General features: G+C 43.2%; 1 protein-coding gene across 8 annotated transcripts in view; it reads left to right on the top strand.

Annotated features, from left to right (window-relative positions):
- LOC103222118 (uncharacterized) overlaps window positions 1–19,740 on the top strand; it is a 429,481-nt gene that overhangs the window by 150,480 nt on the left and 259,261 nt on the right. Inside the window, exon 4 of one of the 8 annotated variants that reach the window (XR_012089046.1) lies at window positions 17,687–17,873. The exons of the other annotated variants lie outside the window; for them this stretch is intronic. The gene's annotated coding sequence lies outside the window, so the exon portion shown is untranslated. The remainder of the gene's footprint in view (window positions 1–17,686; window positions 17,874–19,740) is intronic. 8 annotated transcript variants of the gene reach the window in all.

Genomic DNA, 19,740 nt, shown 5'->3' with positions numbered 1-19,740 from the left:
GGATATGTATTTTTGTTTTCTACTAACACATTTTGATGTAAAGCAAGAAGTGCTTTGATATAAAGCAAGAAGTGGTTCCCAACAATTGACCATGGTTGCCTAGGGAGATGAGTACATATTCATGTATTTTGACATGTCAGATGGAAACAAGCTTCCCTCTTAGAACTTCCCTTTGGATTTCCCACCCACCGGGGACACTGACATTCCATTTTGAAGTTACACATGAATATAACACTGACATATTGGGACATGCTTTCCAAGCTCAATTACCATACTGCACAATATCAATTCAGTGGATTATGAACTATGTGTCCAATTGACTCACTTGCGTAAGTTACATTTTATGACAACACTTCATTCTCCTTTGTATGTTCAGGCTTTCTATTTTGTGATGCACATGATTGCAGAACTTGGGAGCTATAATGGACCTTGGAGAGATCCCTTATGCCAATCCTTTCACTTCCCAGATGTAGAAACTGAGGCTTAGAGAGGGTGTAACTTTCCTAAGGCCACAGAAGACTAGTTTACAGCAGAGCTGGGCTTATATAACAGGGCTACCTGGCCGGACACTGTGGCTCACACCTGTAATCCCAGCACTTTGGGAGGCCTAGGTGGGCGGATCACCTGAGGTCAGGAGTTTTAAACCAGCCTGACCATCATGGTGAAACCCCGTCTCTACTAAGAATACAAAACATTAGCCAGGCATGGTGGTGCTTACCTGTAATCCCAGCTACTCGGGAGGCTGAGGCAGGAGAATCACTTGAACCCAGGAGGCAGAGGTTGCAGTGAGCCAAGATCTCACCATTGTACTCCAGCCTGGGCAATAAGAGCAAAACTCCATCTCAAAAACAAACAAACAAACGAACAAGCAAACAACACACACACACACACAGAAAACTCATGGAACTGTATACTTTACCCCCAAATTCAATTTAGGGCCGGGCGCGGTGGCTCACGCTTGTAATCCCAGCACTTTGGGAGGCCAAGGCAGGGTGGATCACGAGGTCAGGAGATCGAGACCATCCTGGCTAACACGGCAAAATCCCATCTCTACTAAAAATACAAAAAATTAGCCGTGTTTCGTGGCAGGCGCCTGTAGCCCCAGCTACTCAGGAGGCTGAGGCAGGAAAATCACTTGAACCTGGGAGGTGGGAGTCACAGTGAGCTGAGATCACGCCACTGCACTCCAGCCTGGGTGACAGAGCAAGACTCCATCTCAAAAACAAACAGACAGACAAAAACAGGGCTGCCCGTTATCCCCTGCACGGCTCCAGAGCTATTCTTCTTAAGATCCTCTGTACTTTGGATCTTAAGATAACGTTCGATTTCATAGTATCCATGAAATAATTTAGATCTGGTCTTGGAAATACCTTTCACCATCCAGGTACCCATCACATGTGTTCACAGGTAAGGCTTTCTTAGCAGCACTATGTAAGGAGACATAGTAAAGAAATATTGATTGAATACTGAATATTGATTGAGCCTCGGTGCTATGCTAGGTGTTCTAAATATAGAACCTTATCCATAACTCTTTGAGGTAATTATCATTCTTTTCATTCGTTTGTTTTCGAGACAGGGTCTCACTCTGTTGCCCAGGCTGGAGTGCAGTGGTGTGATCATACCTCACAGCAGTGTTGAACTCCTGGGTTCAAGCGATCCCCCTACCTCATCCTCCTGAGTATCTGGACTATATGCACGTGCCACCACACCTGGCTAATTTTTTAAACATTATTTGTAAAGTTAGGGTCTCACATGTTTCCCAGACTGGTCTTGAACTCCTGGGCTCAAGTGATCCTCCCATTTCAGCTTCCCAAAGTGCCGGGATTATAGGCATGAGACACTACACCTGGTCAGTATCATTATCTTGGCCATTTTATGGTTAAGGGAATATAGACCTGGCAAGTTGCTATAGCTTGTTCCAGATCACACAGCTAGTAAGCTTTGAGGCTCATCCTAGGGTCACTGCCTAAATAACCTGCATTTTTCTACTGTACCGCATGTATTCTCCTGCTAATTTTCTTACTGAGAGAGAAGGTAGTTCTTCTAAGTATCGTATCATCCAAAAGGTGCTTAACCAAGAGCTCCAGCATCTGAATCCCTGAGCATACCTCTTTTCCCATGCATCATACCTGTTTCCCATTCTCTGAATAATTCTGAATTGTGAGCAAATGTTCTTACAAAATAAAGAAGAGAGTATGTACCTGCAGCACTGTCTTAATGCAGAGGATCTTAAGAATAGCTCTGGAGCCATGCAGGGATCGTGGGCAGCCCTGTTATATAAGCCCAGCTCTTCTGTAAACTGGTCCTCCTGTGGCCTTGGGAAAGTCATGCCCTCTCGAAGCCTTGGTGTCTATATCTGTGAAGTGAAAGGGTTGGTGAAAGGGATCTCCCCAAGGTCCATTCTAGCTTCCAAGTTCTGCTATTGCACGCATCACAAAATAGGGAGCCTGCACATATAAAGGAGAATTTAGTGTTGTTATAAAATGTAACTTGTACAAGTGAGTCAATTGGATACATAGTTCATGATCCACTAAACTGATACTGTGCTGCATAGTAATTGGGCGTTAGTGGAAGCAGTTCACGTAAAAGACTATAATTTGTATTACGTTTACACCATTACAGCACTGTTTATTGTTCCTCAGTCCTTGATTTGTTTTCTAATGTCTCTAGTTAGTGTGTTTAACACTTTCTCTGGGTATGATATAGACTGCATACATGTGCATGGAATATAGTTCACATATATAACATGAAAACATCTGACTCTCACATCTAGCAGTCAGACTTCCCTGTTTTCCTCTTTTCCAAAATCCAGGTGTGGTCAGCTGGGTGCAGTGGCTTAAGTGTGTATTTCCAGCACTTTGGGAGGCCAAAGTGGGAGGATTGCTCGGGGCAGGAGTTTGAGACTAGCCTGGGCAACATAGTGAGGCCTCATCTCTACATTGTTTTTTTTTAATCAGCCAGGCATGGTGATGTGTGCCTGTGGTCCTGGCTACTCAGAAGGCTAAAGTGAGAGGATCACCGGGTCCCAGGAGGCTGAGGCTTCAGTGAGCTGTGATTGTACCACCGCACTCTAGCCTGGGCAACAAAGCAAGACCCTGTCTAAAAAAAAAAAAAAAAAAAAAAAAAGAGAGAAGAAGAAGAAGAGAAACAAAATCCAGTTGTCTGAAGCACTAAGACATTTTCTTTATTTCTTTTAATTTTGTTTTCTTTTTTTTTAGATCCAGGGTCTCTCTCCATCACCCAGGCCGGAGAGCAGTGATACAATTGTGGTTCACTGTAGCCTCAAACTCCTGGGCTCAAGCAATGGTCCTCTCACCTCAGTCAATCGAGTAGCTGGAGCTAAGGTGTGCACCACATGCCAGGATCATTTTTGTATTTTTTTTAGAGACAGAGTTTCGCTATGTTGCCCAGGCTTTTCTTGAATTCCTGGGCTCAAGTGATCTTCCCGCCTTGGCCTTCCAGAGTGCTGAGGTTGCAGGTATGTGCCATGTGCCTGGCCTGTTCCTCTTTATCTCTTTGTATTGAGACATTCTTGAGAAGCATTTCCATCTGCTTCCCATTGTTTTCTCCCATGTGCAGACTGGGTTAAAAGACCTTGAGGAATCCCGCTTTACGAAGCCTTATCCATGAGAGGACAAGATAAGGGGACCCTTGGTTTGTGGATTCAGCTTTCACGGTCATTCCCATTAGTTGCCACCACTTCTAGGAGAGATTGTTTCACTCCATGCTGACCTGGAAAATCCTGGTAGAGATACAGGAACTCATAGGACTTGGTCCCCACACCCTCATGCCAGTAAGCGTGACGGACAGGCGCCCGTCTGCATGAGGTGCTGCACAGTGCCTTCGTGAATCTTCTGTCACTGTCTTCGTCCTCACCCCAGCCTGCTCACCTCTTCCCCTGTACTCCACAGCCAGCAGGCCAGTTTCGCCTGGTGGACTGTTTACCCCACTTCACCTGCTGTGCCTCACCTACTTCCTCCTGTCTGTTCTGGTGAAGCCTCCCGCGTCTTTTCTTGTGGTAATGCCCGTTTCTGCCTCTCTAAACTTCTGCCAGTGTTTTTGTATTTGACTTTTGAAATTCGACTCAGACCTCCAAACGAGGCCTGAGTCAACCCTAGCTTTTGGCGAGCTCACACCATTTATGGTGGGGGCCTGGCTGGTCACCTGCTCATCTTAAAACCTGCCTTTCCTTATGGAACTGTGTTTTCAATGAGGTTCTGACTGCTAAGCACTCAAGGCTGTGTACACTCAACGGTTGGGCTGTTGGAGGTCTTCCCATGAGAACTTTATTACAGAATGGATTATGGAGCCTGGAAACGGAAGGTGGCCCAGTGAGGAATGGTACTGCATTCTCAGTCTCTGGGAGACCTGAGGCAGGGGAGCAGCAGGAGAGGAGGGAGGAGTGAGAAAGGCTTGTTAAAGGCCCTTAGAAGGAGAAGAGCCAGGGGAAAGGAGAATGGTAACCAGGAAATGGGCTAACCTCAGACCTACCTTTAGGGGACGCCTGATTCGAGGGCCCAAGACCTCAAGCTCTCAGAAACTGGTAAGAATTATGCTCTCCCAGGTCCCAGTGAGGTGACTGTAGGTAACAGGCCCTTAGCAGAGGTGGCTGGGTTAATCCCAGTCGGCTGCTTTTATCTTTTATTTTATCGGCTCTTAGAAAGTATGGTGTTCCTTCTGAGAGGACTGTTTAACATTGCAGTGGGCCAGTTACTTTATATCATTATCTCATAATTATTATATTACATTACATTATATTATGATAATTCCTGTTTTGTAAGTGAGTAACTGAAGCTCAGTTACGTAGCCTGTCCATGGTCACAGTGGAACATGAACCCAGTTTGTGATGTCAAAGCATTTCCATCTTTATGGCAAGCCTTCGTAGGAATCAAAAGAAGCTTATAAAAGTAGGAGAAGTTACCTTATCCTCTTTCCCCATTCAGAATTTGGGCTGCGGCCAGGTGCAGTGGCTCACGCCTGTAATCCCAGCATTTTGGGAGGCCGAAGTGGGCAGATCATGAGGTCGAGAGATCGAGACCATCCAGGCCAACATGGTGAAACCCTGTCTGAACCAAAAATACAAAAATTAGCCGGGTGTGGTGGCGCACGCCTGTAGTCCCAGGTACTTGGGAGGCTGAGACAAGAGACTCGCTTGAACCCAGGAGGCGAAGGTTACAGAGAGCCAAGATCATGCCACTGCACTCCAGCCTGGGCCACAGAGCGAGACTCCATCTAAAAAAGAAAAAATGTGGCTGCTCACTGATGTTAGAAATTAAAAGAAAGTAAAGTGTTTGATGCTTCAATTAAAAAAATTAAAAGCTTAAAAAAGTAAAAGCTTTAAAGTACGGATTTTTTTGAGGGGGGGAGCAAAAACACTGACTGAAGTGTATTCATATTGAAACACTGTGGTGTTTCAGTAGTGTTCCAGTTGACAGGGCAGGGGTGGGAAGGAATTACAGAGCAGAAACCCCTGGGGCCCAATGGGGAGGCACCTAGAGGGCCTAAGGGGAAGGATCCCACAGATAAACTTCACCTTCTTTATGATTTTGCCAAGGACAACTCTGCTTATCTTTCCTCTGGGACCAGTAAAATAGCTGTTGGGGGCAGATGCTTTGCTTATGCTCAGTACACAAAGGACAGCTTATATGGGGGCAATATTAATTTTCTTGAGTCCTTTGGCATGCATTCTGAAAACTTTAAGATTTATGATTTGAGAACCCTGACCCTAAAATACATGAGAATTTTCTTCTTACAAAATAGATTGCACTTGCACAAAATCTTCTACTTGTATTTCTCCTCTGGATTGTTGAAACAAATAGATTTTTTTTTTTTTTAAATGGAGTCTCATTCTGTCACTTAGGCTAGAGTGCAGTGGTACGATCTTGGCTCACTGCAAGCTCTGCCTCCTGGGTTCGCGCCATTCTCCTGCCTCAGTCTCCCGAGTAGCTGGGACTACAGTCACCCACCACCACACCCAACTAATATTTTTTGTATTTTTTTGTAGAGATGGGGTTTCACCGTGTTAGCCAGGATAGTATCGATCTCTTGACCTCATGATCTGCCCGCTTTGGCCTCCCAAAGTGCCGGGATTATAGGCGTGAGCCACCGCACCCAGCCGAAATAAATAGATTTTAAGTGTCTGGCTGGCTCTCAGATTGTATCCTGTTAGAAAGTCAGAATAGAAAATAGATGTATTTTAGCAGTGTTGGAAGAATAAACTCAAAGTCCCTGGGAAATCCTGGACCCCACCTCTTATTAAGTATCCAGCAGGAACCTTCTTCGTTACTATTGTTATAATACATTCTAGCACCAGTAATTTGTTCCATGTATCTCATTAGAGTGAAGATAGCAACACACTTAAATAAGAATTTCATTTTTCAGTTTTAGCTTTTGATGCAGGCTAAATGCTCTGTGTCACATAACTTAGACTTCCTACCTGCCTCATACACTGATACCCTATTTTGGAATTACACATGAATTGAACACTGACACGTTGGGACGTGCTTTCTATGAAATAACTTAGATCTGGTCTTGGACACACCTTTTACCAGCTAGGTACCCATCACATAGCTTAGTGGGTGATGGTGGGGTCCTTTTTTTTTTTTTGACTAACTGTATAATTTCAGGAGCAAGCCTGACTTTGTTATGCCTCCTTCGTCTTACCTCACCTAGCCTGGATAACATACCTTCCAAGTTGTATTGAGAGTACTCAGGGCCTGGCGCCGTGGCTCAAGCCTGTAATCCCAGCACTTTGGGAGGCCGAGACTGGCGGATCATGAGGTCAGGAGATTGAGACTATCCTGGCTAACACGGTGAAACCCCGTCTCTACTAAAAAATACAAAAAACTAGCCAGGCGAAGTGGCGAGCGCCTGTAGTCCCAGCTACTCAGGAGGCTGAGGCAGGAGAATGGTGTAAACCCGGGAGGCGGAGCTTGCAGTGAGCTGAGATCCGGCTACTGCACTCCAGCCTGGGCAACAGAGCGAGACTCCGTCTCAAAAAAAAAAAAAAAAAAACAAAAGAGAGAGTACTCAGGAAGACAACTGCAGCAGGCAACCAGCTCGAACAACTGGGTCATTTTCTAACAATCAAAGGAATGACTTGAGTTTCTAGTTCTGGCTTTGGCTTGCCAGACATTTACCTTGCCCCAGCCTGTGCATTTGGGGATGATTGAAGTTGCTGCCTAATTCATAACTTATAGGTGATTAAACTTGTAAAGTATTTTGAGGCTGTTTCATTCATTTATTCCAAGTAAACATTTGTTGTTGAATGGGTAGTGACTTTGATTTTAAAACACTATACAGACATAAAATATTGGCAGCTTGTAGATAGCAATTTTTTAATTTGCTCTCCTTAAGGAATTTCATTACCAAAGCCTCATGAATCTTGAACCTTAGAAGAATAATTCTTTCCTTTGTTGGAGTTTTAAATTTAGAATAATCAGACAATAGTGAAGCATTCTGTTCAAAGCATTCCTTTTAGGATACCCATTTATTATACGCTGCTCTTAAGAAGAGATGAATTTGATTAGCGTTGAACATTCAGTGTTTTTGCATACCTAATATCAGGGAGAAATTTTCAAAAAAAGTTATGCCTGCTATTTAATATTATTATACAGTCAACTTTTAATTATCTGTATTAATGGAATGTAATCAGTGATGTGTATGCTCCAAAATCATTTCCTTTTACTTTGAGAAGCACTGGATGATGCTTTTATTGGTTTGTGGTTTTGCTTAGATAGTATTGAAATTGTACCACATGTGTGCACACAGCTCATTTTAGGCAGGAAGTAGCCCAGAAGTATCCTGGGGGCTGGGGAGAGGTCAACTGGTATTTTTAAACTTACTACAGATACATAGATAATGGGTGACCCCAAGATTATTCATGCTAATTATTAAATAAAAAATAATGGCCAAGAATTATATAACGGCAGCTGTGTAAGAAAAAAGACTCCATGAACCACATGCGAGATTTCCATGTAGGACACACAGTGTTTTCCCCCTTTCCATTTTGAAATTTCCTAAAAGTGAAACACTCTGATAACACTACAGCAGTGAACACTGTTAGATTAGTGATCCTCCACATGCATTTTGCTGGCACTCCAAATAGTCCTCTTGGAGGAACAGAAGGAACAGAAGGGCTGGTCTTGACATGTTAATGTTTCTAGATAATGTCACCTTTAGGTGTGATAGCTGATACTGTTTATAATTTGTTAAAATAACCCTCTTGTTCCCATTCATTCAAGTTTAACTTTTTTTTATGTTTTTTTTTTTTTTTTTTGAGACGGAGTCTCACTCTGTCACCAGGCTGGAGTGCAGTGGCGCGATCTCGGCTCATTGCAACTTCTGACTCCCTGGTTCAAGCTGTTCTCCCGCCTCACCCACCTGAGTAGCTGGGATTACAGGCACACACTACCATACCCAGCTAATTTTTTGTATTTTTAGTAGAGACGGGGTTTCACCATGTTGGCCAGGATGGTCTCGATCTCCTGACCTCGTGATCCACTCGCCTTGGCCTCCCAAAGTGCTGGGATTACAGGCATGAGCCACCACGCCCGACCTAAGCTTGTTTTTTTAATGAATAACAATGATAGAAGGAAATCTGTGGAGGGTTTATCTTCTGGGTAGGGGCCTTTCGAATTTCAAAAGTCTTTTCAGTGCACAAATCTATTTTTGCATCAGGCTGCTGCTATAGGGCCTGTCCCTTCCTACCATTTTTAGTCCTCTGTGGCCTGTTCGCCTGAGTGAGTGGTGAGATTTCTTGGTTCATGCCTTGGAAGGCAATGATGACCGACTCTTTAGAGTGAGGTGAAGAAAGAATGATCCCTGGGTGTGGAGGTACTAACGCACGCATAGGAAAAGAAAACATCTTTGGTGACACCATTGGGTGTCAGACCAGTTTTTGGCACGTTGGCAGGAAAGTCTCCAAATCAGTGGGGTCTGGCAGGGCACTGGGAAGTTGGAAGCTGCATTAGTTCCTTCTGCTGGCATGTCCCCCTGTCACCTGGCCATAGCCTCATCTGCTCCTACTACCTTGCAGGTGCCCCTGGGGTACAGCTGTCCAGATGCACCTGAACCCTTCATCTTTTCAGCTGGACACCAAGCCAGGAAAAGGAGAGGTGTGGCTTTTTGATGGCGGCCAGTTTCTATGTCAGCAGCCTTGCCAGCGAACACTGCAAAAGTCAGCCTGTAACCTTTTTGTGCACTGGAACAGGGCTCCCCTCACCACATTTGTGAAACAGATTCTGTCGTGGGGCCCAGGTGTCTTTTTCTCCTGCCACCCCTGCTCCAGCTTGCTGGCCTTCTTATAATTCCACACCAGGAAGCCAGCGTCCTTGAGTTGTCCTCACTTCTTATGACGTGCTGTGTCGAAAGAGAGTGGAAAACCAGTGTCCGAGTGGCTGCTGTGGGTGTGGTCTGGGCTGTGTAGTTTTATATATGTAACAACCTTCTGAGACAAGTATTAGTGACTCCTTTTATAGCGGATGAACTTGAGGGTCAAGCCAGTAAATAATTTCCCCAAAGCGATAGAGCTGGAAAGTGGTAAAGTTAGGATCAATACTCCGCTTTGATTTTAAAATATGCATATGCATATATTTTGGAGATCGGAATATTAGCATATTATACTGAAATTTCAAAAGAGAAAGCATCTTTAAACAAAAGAAAATACTCTTAATTATGGAGTTTCGGGTATCAGTGCATTGCCAGAGGGCTGTGATCTTAAAAGCATGTCTCATTGGCAACCTGTTCCGGCAGGGTGTGACGAGCTATCTAGCATGCATGAAGGCGTCATTCATTTTTTGAAAACCGTCTTCACCATTTATTCTTTTAATTTTTTGTTTTAACTTTTTTATATTTATAGGCAATAATTATGTATATTTATGGGGTACAGTGTGATGTTTTTATAATGCATACATTATAGAAAGATTCAGTCAAGCTAGTTAATATATTCATCACTTCACCAGTTTATCATTTTTTGTGTGTGTAAGAACGTTAAAAATCTGTGTTAGCAATTTACTTCATTCTTAATGGCAAACTCAGGTCTTTTTTTTTTTTTTAAATCCCAGACTGCTGGCTTCTCCTTCCAGCCCAGTTTAGAACTCATCTGCCTTTCTTTGCTGTCCCTAGCCAGAGATGTGTGCACTCCTGGTCGCCTAATAAAACTTTAGCCTATGCTAGGAGCCATGGATTTGGCAGCACTGCATTTAACATTTAGGAATATGCTTCTCCTTACATCAAGAATAGTTTTAGGCCGGGCACGGTGGCTCATGCCTGTAATCCCAGCACTTTGGGAGGCCGAGGCGGGTGGATCACCTGAGGTCAGGAGTTCGAGACCAGCCTGACCAACATGGTGAAACCCCATCTTGACTGAAAATACAAAAAAATAGCCAAGCGTGGTGTCATGTGCCTGTAAGCCCAGCTACCCTGGAGGCAGAGGCAGGAGAATTGCTAGAATCTGGGAGGCAGAGGCTGCAGTGAGCCAAGATCGCGCCACTACACTCCAGCCTGGGGGACAGAGCAAGACTCTGTCTCAAAAAAAAGGGAAATAGATTTATGCTGCTTGTTGAGGACCAGCAGTATTCTCAACCATGTGAGGAATTCTTTTATTATCATTATCATTATTATTATTATTATTATACTTTAAGTTCTAGGGTACATGTGCACAATGTGCAGGTTTGTTACATATGTACACATGTGCCATGTTGGTGTGCTGCACCCATTAACTCGTTATTTACATTAGGTATATCTCCTAATGCTATCCCTCTCGCCTCCCCCCATCCCACAACAGGCCCTGGTGTGTGATGTTCCCCTTCCTGTGTCCAAGTGTTCTCATTCTTCAATTCCCACCTATGAGTGGGAACATGCGGTGTTTGGTTTTTTGTCCTTGTGATAGTTTGCTGAGAATGATGGTTTCCAGCTTCATCCACGTCCCTACAAAGGACATGAACTCATCCTTTCTTATGGCTGCATAGTATTCCATGGTGTATATGTGCCACATTTTCTTAATCCAGTCTATCCTTGTTGGACATTTGGGTTGGTTCCAAGTCTTTGCTATTGTGAATAGTGTCGCAATAAACATATGTGTGCATGTGTCTTTATAGCAGCATGATTTATAATCCTTTGGGTATATCCCCAGTAATGGGATGGCTGGGTCAAATGGTATTTCTAGTTCTAGATCCTTGAGGAATCACCACACTGTCTTCCACAATGGTTGAACTAGTTTACAGTCCCACCAACAGTGTAAAAGTGTTCCTATTTCTCCATATCCTCTCCAGGACCTGTTGTTTCCTGACTTTTTAATGATCGCCATTCTAACTGGTGTGAGATGGTATCTCATTGTGGTTTTGATTTGCATTTCTCTGATGGCCAGTGATGATGCGCATTTTTTCATGTGTCTCTTGGCTGCATAAATGTCTTCTTTTGAGAAGTGTCTGTTCATATCCTTTGCCCACTTTTTGATGGGGTTGTTTTTTTCTTGTAAATTTGTTTGAGTTCTTTGCAGATTCTGGATATTAGCCCTTGGTCAGATGAATAGATTGCAAAAATTTTCTCCCATTCTGTAGGTTGCCTGTTCACTCTGATGGTAGTTTCTTTTGCTGTGCAGAAGCTCTTTAGTTTAATTATAGCCCATTTGTCAATTTTGGCTTTTGTTGCCATTGCTTTTGTTGTTTTAGACATGAAGTCCTTGCCCATGCCTATGTCCTGAATGGTATTGCCTAGGTTTTCTTCTAGGGTTTTTATGGTTCTAGGTCTAACATTTAAGTCTTTAATCCATCTTGAATTAATTTTTGTGTAAGGTGTAAGGAAGGGACCCAGTTTCAGCTTTCTACATATGGCTAGCCAATTTTCCCAGCACCATTTATTAAATAGGGAATCCTTTCCCCATTTCTTGTTTCTCTCAGGTTTGTCAAAGATCAGATGGCTGTAGATGTGTGGTATTATTTCTGAGGACTCTGTTCTGTTCCATTGGTCTATATCTCTGTTTTGGTACCAGTACCATGCTGTTTTGGTTACTGTAGACTTGTAGTGTAGTTTGAAGTCAGGTAGTGTGATGCCTCCAGCTTTTGGCTTAGGATTGACTTGGAAATGTGGGCTCTTTTTTGGTTCCACATGAACTTTAGTTTTTTCCAATTCTGTGAAGGAAGTCATTGGTAGCTTGATGGGGATGGCATTGAATCTGTAAATTACCTTGGGCTGTATGGTCATTTTCACGATACTCATTCTTGCTATCCATGAGCATGGAATGTTCTTCCATTTGTTTGTGTCCTCTTTTATTTCGTTGAGCAGTGATTTGTAGTTCTCCTTGAAGACCTTCACATCCCTTGTAAGTTGGATTCCTAGGTATTTTATTCTCTTTGAAGCAATTGTGAATGGGAGTTCACTCATGATTTGGCTCTCTGTCTGTTATTGGTGTATAAGAATGCTTGTGATTTTTGCACATTGATTTTATATCCTGAGACTTTGCTGAAGTTGCTTATCAGCTTAAGGAGGTTTTGGGCTGAGACGATGGGGTTTTCTAAATATACAATCATGTGATCTGCAAACAGGGACAGTTTGACTTCCTCTTTTCCTAATTGAATATCCTTTATTTCTTTTCTTTTCTTTTCTTTTCTTTTTTTTTGAGACGGAGTCTCGCTCTGTCGCCCAGGCTGGAGTGCAGTGGCGCCATCTCAGCTCACTGCAAGCTCCGCCTCCCGGGTTCACGCCATTCTCCTGCCTCAGCCTCCCGAGTAGCTGGGACTACAGGCGCCCGCCACCTCGCCCGGCTAGTTTTTTGTATTTTTTAGTAGAGACGGGGTTTCACTGTGTTAGCCAGGATGGTCTCGATCTTCTGACCTCGTGATCCGCCCGTCTCGGCCTCCCAAAGTGCTGGGATTACAGGCTTGAGCCACCGCGCCCGGCCTCCGCCTCCTTTATTTCTTTCTCCTACCTGATTGCCCTGGCCAGAACTTCCAACACTATGTTGAATAGGAGTGGTGAGAGAGGGCATCCCTGTCATGTGAGGCATTCTTCGAACATGTCAAGCAGCATTTTCCTGGATGGGCATTTCTGCCATAATTGTGGCCAGAAAAAGGTGTGGTCCACACATGCCCGACAGGGCAAGGGTGAGCATGTACCTACGTCTTATACCCTGGAGATTCTTGCGACTGACAAAGTTCCCTTACAAAGCCCAAAGGAATTCTCCTCCTTCCACCCGAGGTGTTTATAACCTCTAATTTGCTCGCCATCCTTCCTGTAGAAGGAGTAGGAGCTTTAGCCCTCGGGAGACTGCGGCAGAGCCAGAGTGGGCTGGTGACCCAGAGCAGTGGCACTCTCCTCTGAGTGCATGAGGCAGATGGAGCAGGAGGGGGATGCAGGTGGGGCACCCTGCGCCCTGCAGGTGAGTGCACAGCCAGCGAGACAGCCAGTCAGGGAGCAGGAAGGCTGTCTCTGTGGCAGTAGGTAAAGGAGAGAGTTGCTGAGATGAATATGTGGGTGGGTGCTTCAGCTTGTTTCAACAGCTCCTGTGCACGATCTTATAATAAATGTTGAGCTTCTTTGTGTTCTGTGCCTGTTGGTGAAAGCCATGGCCCTTGATGAAGATTTCTTCTTATACCGATCTTGCCTTTGGAAAGGGCCCCCCTTTGATAAATGCTGCTGTAGTATTTGATGCAGCCTCCATGAGGTGCGTTGGGTGGGAAATGGATTCTGACCTCATTTCCCAGAGGAATTTAAAGTGGAGGGGAAGGACTAATTAGTCCCTCATTAAGGACTTACAATGAAGTACAGTATTTCTCCTGAAAGGATAATCTAAGTCACTGGATAAAATGCCCAACACACTTTTAACATAACATAGGAATCCAAAGTCATTTTTAAATAAAAGATTTTTGTAGTTGTGGAGAATGACTATGTTTTAATGGAATCTTTACATATCAGCATTACAAAGGGCTCCTTTAAAATGTGATGATTTTAATGTTTTTGCTGGGGTTTTACCTGAGATTCCAAATACATATTTCCCTATCATATTTGCAGGCATCCAGCACCCGATTTTAGATGTGCAAATCAGCTCACTTTGTTTACCAGGCTTTGGATAGGAGAGAAAAGGAGGTCTGAGTCTGGGCGTGGTGGTCACACCTGTTATCCAGCACTTTGGGAGGCCAAGATGAGAGGATTGCTTGAGGCCAGGAGTTCAGGATCAGCCTTGGCAAGATAGAGTCCTCATCTTTAAAAAATAAGTAAAAATTAGCCAAGCTTGGAGGTGTGCACCTGTAGTCCCGGCTCCTCTGGAGGCTGAGGCAGGAGGATTGCTTGAGCCCAGGAGTTAGAGGCTGCAGTGAGCTATGATTGTGCCATTGCACAGCCTGGGTGACAGAGTGAGATTCAGTCTCTAAAAAAATGAAAAACAACAAAAAAGAGGGCTCCAAAAGCTTCGCTGATGAAGAAGAAAAGTCTCTCACTCCTTTTTAACACTGCCTGGCTGGGTTCCAGCTCTCTAGCTTCAAACGAGAAGGCACCACCAGTGTGATTAAAATAAGGCCCTACTTAATTAAAACAGTGTGAGAATTTAATAAGAGGCATAAGACTTCACGGATAGTCACCAAAAAATCTCAAAGAGGTGACTTAACAGGCACTAATGGCATATTTTGCTTGTTTTACTTTGTGTCAACGTTCCGTTTTCCAGCGACATCCTTTGTGCAGGTGAACGCCTCACATTCCTCCCTTTCTCCTCACTGCCTGCCTTTCCGCCATGCTTTTTGGAGTTAACCAGTAAGAAAGAGACCATAACGGAGAAAGAACACACTGACCGTGTTTCACAGACTGTTGCCCTGGTCTCCACTACTGGTGTTAAAGAAGGTAGATTAGTTCCCCTCCAGATTAACTTCAGCGTCAGCGGTGGTGTTTTCCTGCCACTTCTTAACATCTGAACAATACCACATTCTGTCCATTTTATTGTCGCCTCTTCGCATACCCTGTATTTGCCAATTCTATACTCATGCCCAAACAGATCTATAGGTATATGTAGGAGGATGATGAAGAACTGGCCAATTCGTAGCTCACCTTTTCAGCCAGTACTGAAGATTTAGGAGTCTTAAGCTCTGACCTTAGTCTTTTGGAGAGGAAAGAATCATTTTCCTTTAAGCCTACGTCTGGCAAAATCTAATTACAAAGTTTTTTGATTTTGCTATTTTAAAATAAAAGCTAAGCCTTCCCCCCCATCTATTTCAGCCCTCTCTTCCTCTGCTTCTAATAGTGAAGGAAATAAAGAAGTCTGTCAATTTCACAAGCTTGAGGTACTTACATTTGTACGTGATTTCCTGTTCTAAGTGGGTGGTTTTGGCCCCTGGCACTTCATGTACACTAGGGCATTTTTGTACACTTTTGGTATCCACCTTGCTTAAGAATTGAATGACTAGGTCATGGGGAATCTTCAAATTATTAACCCTCAGTCCAATCTGAGTCATTAGTTAATGCCATGTTTGAAGATGGTAAAGTAACCATCATATTAGGAAATAACTCTTGTTTGTTATGCTTAGTGCTGAACAAAGTATAAACTCACCAGTGTGAGAGAGAGGGACAGGATGCTTATTTCTTTATGGATATTTAGAATTCGAGCCTATAGGCCGGGCGTGGTGGCTCACACCTGTAATGCCAGCACTTTGGGAGGCCGAGGCAGGCGGATCACGAGGTCAAGACATCCAGACCATCCTGGCCAACATGGTGAAACCTCGTCTCTACTAAAAATACAACAATTAGGTGGGGGTGGTGTTGCGCACCTGTAGTCCCAGATGCTTGGGAGGCTGAGGCAGGAGAATCACTTGAACCCAGGAGGTGGAGGCTGCAGTGAGCCAAGATCGCGCCACAGAACTCCAGCCTGGCGACAGAGTGAGACTCCGTCTCAAAAAAAATTTTTTTAAAAGGAATTTCCGCCTGTAAAGTAGAAACACCAACTTTAGCACAAATAGATCTCTTTCTTGATAATAAAATGATTTATCAGTTTTAAAAAATGGTGGGGTGCACTGCTGGTGAGAGTGTAGGTTGATGTAGTCATTTTGGAAAAGAATTTGGCACTATTGTGTAACAGCGAATATTCATAGACCCATTCCTAGGCAATAACCCAGGGAAACTTATGCAGATGGATATTGTTCCTAATGGACACACAGCATTGTTTCCAATAGAAAAAAAAAGGAAGCTGAAAACACTTTAAAGGTCATCAGTAAACATATATATATATATATGTCTAATATATAACAATTAGACTAATATCTATATTAGACTAATATATATTAGTTTCTATCCCTGTAGACTAATATATATTAGCCTAATATATAATAATTAAACTAATATGTATAATAATTTGACTAATATGTATATTAGCTTCTATCTCTATAGACATATATTAGTCTAATATGTAATAATTAGACTAATATGTATAATAATTGGACTAATATATGTATTAGCTTCTATGTCTCCAGACTAATATATGTATTAGTCTATTGAGAACCTTTTTTTATATATATCCACATACACATACACACATACATACATACATATATATAATTTTTTTTCTTCACAGAATGGAATATTACACAGCAGTGAATATGAAGGAACTATGGTAACTACCTGCAACAACATAGCTAAATCTTAGAAACAATATTGTGTGAAAAAAACTAGTCACAGAAGACTATATACAGTATGATAGTATTATAAAGTTTAAAATCAAGCACAATTAAACCATGTATTTTAGAGAGTGATAGATAGAAAATTTAAGATAGTGTTACCCCTGGAGAGAAGGCAGGAGGATGGCTTAGGGAAATAGCAAAATACCCCTAAATGTCTAGTTCTCACGTAGGGTGGTTGGTGTATGGGTGTTCGTTTTATTATTATGCTTCACAGGTTACGTACATGTTAATGCATTCTTTTGTAGGTTACAAACATTGCATGATAGAAATATTTTTAAAGTGACAGCATAAGTCAGAATTATTGCTTGTTTTTTCCATCTCTATTTCCTAACAGTCTCTTTTCGTAGTCCCCAGGGAGGGGGCTTGAGATCACACAGGAGTAATTAGAAGATCTGCTTCTGACAGTGTCACTCCTTGAGTGGCGGAGGTTTCAGGGGGAGGCTGACAATAACTACTGAGTGGAACTGAGAGGTGAAACCAGCTGGACTTCCTGGGTCCAGTGGGGACTTGGAGAACTTTTCTGCCTTACAAGAGGATTGTAAAATGCACCAATCAGTGCTCTGCAGCTAGCAAGAGGTTTTTTAAATGCACCAATCAGCACTCTGTAAAAATGCACCAGTCAGTGCTGTGTAGCTAGCAAGAAGTTTGTAAAAATGCACCAATTGGTGCTCTGTAAAAATGCACCAATCAGTGCTCTGTAGCTAGCAAGAGATTTGTAAAATGTACCAATCAGCACTCTAAAATGGACCAATCCAGTGCTCTGTAAAATGGACCAATCAGTGCTCTGCAAAATGGACCATTCAGCAGGATTGTGAAAGTAACCAATTGTGGGGAGGATTGAGAAAAGGGCATTCTGATGGGACAGAAACTGGGAAGGGACAAATAAGGGAATAAAAGCTGGCCACCCCCCACAGCAGCCACTAGCGGCAGCCTGCTCAGGTTCTCTTCCAGATGTGGAAGATTTGTTCTTTAGCTTTTCACAAGGAATTTTGCTGCTGCTCACTCTTTGAGTCCATGCCATCTTTCAGAGCTGTAACACTCACGGAGAAGGTCCACAGCTCCATTCTTGAAGTCAGCGAGACCAGGAGCCCACGGGAAGGAACCAACTCCAGACACAGAATCAGCAAGGAGATGTGGGAGCTTTCTGTATAGCGCTTCCTACCAAAAGCCTAGAAAATCTTGGGGCGTGGAGGAAAGAAAATCCATCAAATAAAGGTTTGGCGACCTCTTAGAAAACCCATATTCATTGTCCCATCAGTGACTAATACTTCTGACTGTGGGTCTGGGTGGGATATTACGAGAAACCTGTTAGTTTGCTGCCCACCCTTCTCTTCTGAGCAGCACATGGCCTTCTGAAGTGAGGCAGGAGTCCCACATGTGCGTGATGATGTAATATGTTAAGCAGCCAGGCACACTGTCACCGGCTCAAAGGTTCAGTCTTGAAAAATTAAAGGCGGATATGTGAGAAATAAGCCCATGTGGGAATAAGAATGACAGTGGAAGTGGAAAATGTAAGTTGGGACTGATGTTCTGCTGTTTTGAGTACTGAAATTCTCTGCTGCTGGGATTCATCACTGAAGTGCTGGCCAGTACTGGGTGGGGTGGGCAGAGTTCTCTCGGGAATCGTGGCTTATTCTGCAATAGCTGAGCAGAATAATGAGTGACAGGCTGGTGGTGGGGAGGTTGAGTCTTACGCCGGATTTCCATTAAATGAGCGCATGGAATCAATACCTAACTGAACGTTTGTCTTTAGAACACCCAGTGGCCCCTGGGGAATTTGGTATTTTCAGACTAATTCTCAGACAGGAAAATGTGCAGCATGACTATTTTTTAAAATAGTTTCAACATCTTTTATGTAATGCTGATGCATCTGGAAGTGAAAACGCTAAGAGTTTCATTTCACTAAAAAATGGATTTTTTTTTGGCTTTAACCTTTAACTTGAAATCACAATTAGTGGCCTTTTTACCATAGTCAAAGTGTGTGTAATCACCCACACATCAAACCAGTATTTACTGAGAGTATATTCTGTGCAAAGAACTGTGCAGGTTGTTATGAAAAATAAAAAGACCTCGTTGGATCCCCTAAGGAGCTCATAGTCTGGTAAGGGAGACAGATCATTACACAGCAGGAAAAATACAATATGTGTGGGAGCATGTCACAAAGGAAGTGACATCGAGCTGAATCTTAAAGGAAGAGCAATGCTTGAATGAGTGAGGACATCCCTGATTGAAGGACCAGCGTAACGAACGAAAATTTTGCCTTATGTTACTAAGATTCCATCAGATGTTATGACACAAACGTAAGGATCGTGATAATGAAATTAATAGTGAATTTGAATAAAAATGATCAAATTATGACTTTTTTGGCTTTGTCTGTTCTACCGTCTCATTTTAATTATGTTGCAAAGAACCATGTACTTACGGTAAACTGGTCAACAGCTGTGGCCAGGGAATAGCCTCATAATTCAATTTAAAAGGATTTAATATGCTCATGGTAAATGAATAGGTTACAGCTGGGCACAGTGGCTCACACCTGTAATCCCAGCACTTTGGGAGGCCAAGGTGGGCGGATCACCTGAGGTCGGGAGTTTGAGTCCAGCGTGACCAACATGGAGAAACCCCATCTCTACGAAAAATACAAAATTAGCCGGGCCTGGTGGTGCATGCCTGTAATCCCAGCTAGTTGGGAGGCTGAGTCAGGAGAATCGCTTGAACCCGAGAGGCAGAGGTTACGGTGAGTGGACATCACGCCATTGCACCCCAGCCTGGGCAACAAGAGTGAAACTACACCTCAAAAAAAAAAAATTAAAAATTAGACAGTCATGGTGGCATGTGCCTGTAGTCTCAGCTACTCAGGAGGCTGAGGTGGGAGGATCACTGAGTTGGAGAGGCTGAGGCTGAAGTGGGCTGTCGTCACACCACTGCACTCCAACCTGGGAAACGGAATGAGAACTCGTCTCAAAAAAAGAAAAAAAAAGAATGTTATGAATTTAGTATTTTTATACTTCCCCTATAACTCTAGTATCTCTGAGGAAAAGCCTCAATCAGAAATATGATTTGCTCTGGGGTTTTATCTTTTATC

The sequence above is a fragment of the Chlorocebus sabaeus genome, chromosome 17, assembly GCF_047675955.1.
Source record: "Chlorocebus sabaeus isolate Y175 chromosome 17, mChlSab1.0.hap1, whole genome shotgun sequence".
Lineage (NCBI taxonomy): Eukaryota > Metazoa > Chordata > Mammalia > Primates > Cercopithecidae > Chlorocebus > Chlorocebus sabaeus.
This window is presented reverse-complemented; position numbering and strand designations above follow the sequence as displayed.